This window comes from Bufo gargarizans, chromosome 8 (genome assembly GCF_014858855.1).
Source record: "Bufo gargarizans isolate SCDJY-AF-19 chromosome 8, ASM1485885v1, whole genome shotgun sequence".
Taxonomy (NCBI): Eukaryota; Metazoa; Chordata; class Amphibia; order Anura; family Bufonidae; genus Bufo; species Bufo gargarizans.
Genome location: NC_058087.1, coordinates 106,904,333 through 106,910,299, shown reverse-complemented (window position 1 = coordinate 106,910,299; position 5,967 = coordinate 106,904,333). Strand labels below are relative to the sequence as shown.

At 47.1% G+C, this 5,967-nt stretch overlaps 1 protein-coding gene across 13 annotated transcripts in view; it reads left to right on the top strand.

Annotated features, from left to right (window-relative positions):
- Positions 1–5,885: 5,885 nt before the first annotated feature.
- The window catches only part of LOC122945246 (asparagine synthetase domain-containing protein 1-like), a 178,292-nt gene continuing 178,210 nt past the window's right edge, over positions 5,886–5,967 (top strand). For 12 of the 13 annotated variants that reach the window (XM_044304253.1, XM_044304254.1, XM_044304250.1 and 9 more), the window contains exon 1: positions 5,910–5,967. This exon is cut by the window's right edge and continues 129 nt beyond it. The gene's annotated coding sequence lies outside the window, so the exon portion shown is untranslated. The other variant, XM_044304251.1, reaches the window with a different exon arrangement.

Genomic DNA, 5,967 nt, shown 5'->3' with positions numbered 1-5,967 from the left:
GTATCTCAGAGTTATTTAAACTCTTTTACCTGAAGGACTCAGGGACATACAGCAGATAATGGCCAATAGGATTGAGAAGGCGCTCATAGGGTAAGTAAATTCAACAAATAGAATTTCTAATAAAATAAATTAGGGGTGCACCGAAATTCAGGTGGCCGAAAATGCACCTAATCCATTTCAGCCGATATTGATACATATCGGCAGAAAATAGCGGGGAGGGACTGGGAGGAGGAGCTGGGGTCGGTGCGTTCACTGTGCTCCGGCCCCCAGCTCCAGTAGTTATAAAATGTGTACAATTAATAAGGATTCTATTCATGAGGCCCCCTCTGCAGTAGAACATTCAATATAGCCACATCCTACTCACAGGGCTGTTATCTCAATGCTGGCCGGCCAGGCAGACAAGCGGCAGCGTCACGACTGACGTCATGTGCCCGGCCTACTTTCTGAATGAAGGAGGCGGCGCAGGCATGTGACGACAGTCGTGACGCTGCCGCTCGTCTGCCCGGCCGGCCAGCATTAAGATAACAGCCCTGTGAGTAGGATGTGGCTATATTGAATGTTCTACTGCAGAGGGGGCCTCATGAATAGAATCCTTATTAATTGTACACATTTTATAACTAGTCTGTACTGGAGCGGCAATGGGGGGGGGGGGGGGTCTGTGGATGGCACTGTCATGGGGTGGGTGGGGGTCTGTGGATGGCACTGTTATGGGGTGGGTGGGGGTCTGTGGATGGCACTGTTATGGGGTGGGTGGGGGTCTGTGGATGGCACTGTTATGGGGTGGGGGGGTCTGTGGATGGCACTGTTATGGGGTGGGTGGGGGTCTGTGGATGGCACTGTTATGGGGTGGGGGGGTCTGTGGATGGCACTGTTATGGGGTGGGGGGGGTCTGTGGATGGCACTGTTATAAATATCATTAAAAAAAAAGTATTTTAAAAGTATTTGGGCAAAAAGGCAGTTTCGGTTTTCGGTCAAGGGCATCCTGAATTTTTGGTTTCGGACCAGAATTTTCATTTCGGTGCACCCCTAAAATAAATGGTTTGCTCACCTATTGCGGTTGCATCAATTGGATGCAACTGCAATGGAGATCGAGTGTAGATAAGTGACGGTTGGTGCAGCCTAGATTCGTCCGATCGCCTTGGGCAGGAGCCACCCTGCCACTAGGGTAATGGTATGAAGAAAAGTACGCTGAACCTTAAGTAGAGCGTGTGGACTGCAGGGGGCGCACAAAACAACCGATCAAAGACAATATTTTGGTTTCAGCAGTGTTCAATTTATTCGTAAGACAACGCGTTTCGGGTGCTAGAGTCCCCTTTATCAAGTCTAAAAGAAAGATTAGGTAAGAAAAGAGAAACATATGTTGGAAAACACAAAATTTGTGCTCCCCTATAGTAATCTGTATAACAAACGAAATATATATATAAATAAATAATATATATATATATATATATATATATATATATATATATATACTGATAAAATAGTAAATATCACAAGAATACACATAGGGAAATGATAAAAAGTATATATAAAAATTAATTATTAATAATCATAATCAATGAAATAAAAACAATAGTGTATCTGTGCTGATGTATTATAATAAAATCTGTTATGAGAATAATCTGTATGTTATATTAACAACAATGCAGGATACTAGCATATAAAACCATATCCGAAACCAGACCATACATTTGAAAAGAGACTGTCAGATGTTGCTGGCAAATGTGATATGTCCACTGGCAGAGTACTGGGGGGGGGGGGGGGGGGACATCTTACCTGAGCTGGAAAAGCTGGGAGAATGTCACGGCTCGTGTGCAGAGGCACGTGTGAGACGCTGACCTCTTCGGTGCCCGTGCTGCTGGAGAAAAAAGGGAGTGGGTGGGAGGGGCTGCCAGGGTCCATAGGGGGAGCCTCCGTGGGGGGGTGTGGTTAGGGAAAGCGCACGGAGCCTGAGAGGGGCGGTGGAGAGGAGGACATGCCTGAGTGGACGGGCGGGGAGGTCGTACGAAGGCGTGGTTGAGGGGACCGCATAGAGGACATCGGGGATAGTTGAAAGCATTGGGGCAGGACTGCATCGCGCGGTGAAGGGGATAATGAGACCGGAGCGTAACTGTCTTTTAAATCAAGATGCAAGGATAAGTGACAGTTTGATATACAAGGCGTGTACAAGAGGGTGGGAGAGGGGAGGTAGGGTGTAGTGGAAAGGGATCAATGCGATGGAGGACCACGAAACAAGGAAAAAGAGGAGTCCCAAAGGTGGAGACGAGTGTCCTGACTATACTTACAGGCCGTAGCTCAAGTATGTGCGACTGAAAAACTTTTTTTCTCAATTGCAGTTACATCCAATTGATGCAACCGCAATAGGTGAGCAAACCATTTCTATTATTAGAAATGTAATTTGTTGAATTTACTTACCCTATGAGCGCCTTCTCTATCCTATTGGCCATTATTGACCCCCTTACCCCACCAGGAATACCGGTCTGCCATCATGACCATCCTGTACATCAGCGCGCTGACCGCTCACTTCTTCCATTTCTCCGGATTGAACGTCCATATGCACCTAGGGATGCTAAAAGGCTGTCTGGGATCCTTCTGATTGCACGCTAAGCAGGAGGTTGATCTACCTGGATGAAGTCCAAACAAACCACGTCAGGTCCCTGCCGGCGTACCAGATGCGGCCTTTATGGGGAGGATGCACCCTCTTGCCTTCCGAAACGCTGGTTACCCGGAACCAACATGTGTTCCAAAAACCAGAAGTCACGACCCGCAACTTCCAGTTTCCGCACGGAGTGTGCCTACAAAGAAAATGACCTCCCCCAGCTTCTGTAAGGCTAGCGGAAGCCAGAAGAATCAGTACAAGCCCCAGATCTCCCAAACACTGCCAGGAGGATCCGGTGTGCTGGGGCTACCTAACAGTAAGTCCCGGGACTGCACTGAAACACCAGCTCGACAATTAATAAGTCCGAGACCTAGAAGGACACTGCCCCAGACTAGGCAGGCTGCTCCTAGTGGACTCTTATGCCGCACCAGGTAACACCCACATTAGCAATAATGCGCTGGGCTCCTGCAGCCTAAATCTTTAAGCTCTCCACCGCATGTCCTATCCTTAGGACAAGAACAGAGGCTATAGGGGCAGAGACCCTCCTTGTCAGCTCTCCACCATTCCTGTTTCCTGTCCTGATGAAGGAGGCGGTCTCTCAAGGGTGCTGTCATGGGCATAGGGGAATAACCTATACTTTACTTTTTTACAATGGAACTCCATGGAGATGGATGCCACAGTATGGCATCTGTCTGAGGCGTCCGGTAATGTATACACCCTTACGTGCCCAATCCAGAACTTCCGTTATTTTTGTTGTTCTGCTCATCTAACGGAGCAGAACAGAAATAAATAGCGGTGGTGTGAACATGCCCTAAGAGGTGAGCATGCAAGAAACCATTACTGGTCTAAGGACTCTTGCACACGACCGTATGGCTTTTTCAGTATTTAGCGGTCTGCAAGAAACGGATCCGCAAAAAATACAGATGACGTCCGTGCATTCCGTTTTTTACAGAACCAAACAGCTGGCCCCTGATAGAACAGTACTATCCTTGTCCATTATGCGGACAATAATAGGACATGTTCTATATTTGAACGGAACGGAAAAGGAAGGCATACGGAGTACCTTTTGCGGATCCATTGAAATGAATGGGTCTGTATACAGAATGCAAAAAATGGAACGTAAATGGAAAAAAAATAAAAATAACATTTGTGTGCAAGAGGCCTAAAAAACATGAGGTAATTATAGTGAAGTGATATAGTCTGGTCCAATATGGCAGATCCTCCCTGTTCTTTACCACTTGGCTTTAATAGCCTGCATTCACTATATGCATCTTACACACATACATCAGTGCGTGGTGCATGTGGGGCAGTGAGTGATGTATGAGAAGTGTGTTTGGTGCAGTGAGTGTCAGGTGTGTGTGGTGCAGTGTAGTGTGAGGCGTGTGTGTATGGGGCAGTGTGTGTGGTGATCGATAGATTACACACTGCTGTCACCTTGTTCTGCGCATCTATCTTGATGTCTGGTATGCAGTCTTAAGCTCCACCGCTGCCATATTTGCCAGGGTCCTTGGGAAGCGTGCCCGGCTCTTGTTACTATAGCGACCAGGGAGCTAGCCCCTCCTCCTTACAGTTCCAGCTAGCTTTATCTGCTGCAAGACACTGTACCACCCAAACTAAACAATAACAAAGCTGCGTACTGCAGGCACAGGCAGCATTGATGCACAGCGTATTGGTAGACCTTAAACTTTTTTTCAGAGAGTAAAACAGCCTGAACTGGCGTCATTGCGGCCTCTGGTCTTTAGTCATCCCTATACTCCCATATCAATAGAGTGTAATAATGCCGGTACTTACCCAATGAACAAGCAAACGCCAGATCGTGCTAATGACAATCTGCCTGGCAAATAACTGTACCAAATGGAGACAAGCGATGGTATAACGATCGCTCCTCCCCATATTGTGGACAAGATCGCTGCAAGTAATAGGAGTGGTTTCCTCAGCAAGCGAGCAGGTGAGTCCTTCCTCATTGCCTGTTAAATCCCCCTATGTTATATAGCCTTTACAAACACTACCAACAACATACAATCCCACACAGTCCAACTACACAAGACACCTCCCTCAGCATACACACAGCTGCCCCCATCTCAGTGTACAATCCCACGCCACCCTTCACATAAAACCCACAGGCAGCACCCTTCAATACAACCCCTCATCTCAGCATACAATCCAACACAGCACAAAATGCAATGCAACCATATACTCCCTCTGTCAGCATCCACAACCACCCCCTACCATCTCAGTGTACAATCCCTCACATACAACCTAAAGACATCATCCTGCTACATAGCCACCCCTCTGAGCATACAATGCAACACAGCCCCCCAATATACAACCCAGACACCTCCTTAGAACACAACCTCAACCCAATACAACCAGATACCCGCTCTCTCACCCATAAACAACCCCACCATCTTCTCAGTTTATAATCCCACACACCACCCTACTACACAGCCTCAAATTTCAGTATACAAACACAGCCCTCCCAATACAACCAGATACCCCCTCCCTCAGCATCCACACAGACCCCCACCATCTCAGTGTACAATCCCTCACATACAACCCACAGACACCACCCTACTACAGTCATGCCTTCTGCATCCAAACAGCTGTCTCCTATCTCAGTGTACAATCCCTCAAAGCATACCACTAGCACGTTCACAGTATAAAGTCACACCTGTGATACACAGCGCCCATTTCCCTAACCAGGAGCATCACACAGCAGCCCCCACATCCCCAACCGTACAAAATAAGTTTATTAGTGGAGTTCCGAGTACTTCTACTGTTCTACAGGGATTTTTTTTTTTTTGCACACTCCATGTAAAAAAAAAACACACTCTGTGGGACCTGTTTCCGATCCACGTGATGTTGAGACGTCAGCACTGCAGGTCCTTTCCGGTTTTCTGCCTAAAGTCTATAGTTTGCGATCTGTTCCACAAGCGTACTTCCGCGAAGCATTCCTGCAGCCTCCACTGCAGTAGTTCGCACACGGCGCGTGCGCACACTTAAGGGTATAGATTTCTTAAAGTGACAGTCATCTCCATTAAAATACAGCTCCGCCGCCACCCCCCAGCGCTCATTAATCTACATTAATTTGTACCTCGATGCGCTCGGCATTTAGTAAAGCTAACTCTATGCCACCATTGATAGTAAAAAAGGAAATGAATGGTAAAGAAAGAGATGGATACAAATTAATGTAGAATCAGATGCTGTATTTTACTGGAGTTAACTGTCACTTTAAGACGATGATTCGGATGATTTGCGGAAGTGCGCTTGTGCGCTTGCGCAGCGCACCACGTGACTTCCGCTATAGACTTTCGGCAAGCAATAGAGATCTGGCAGAACACCGGGTATAGTCATATAGCCATTACCAT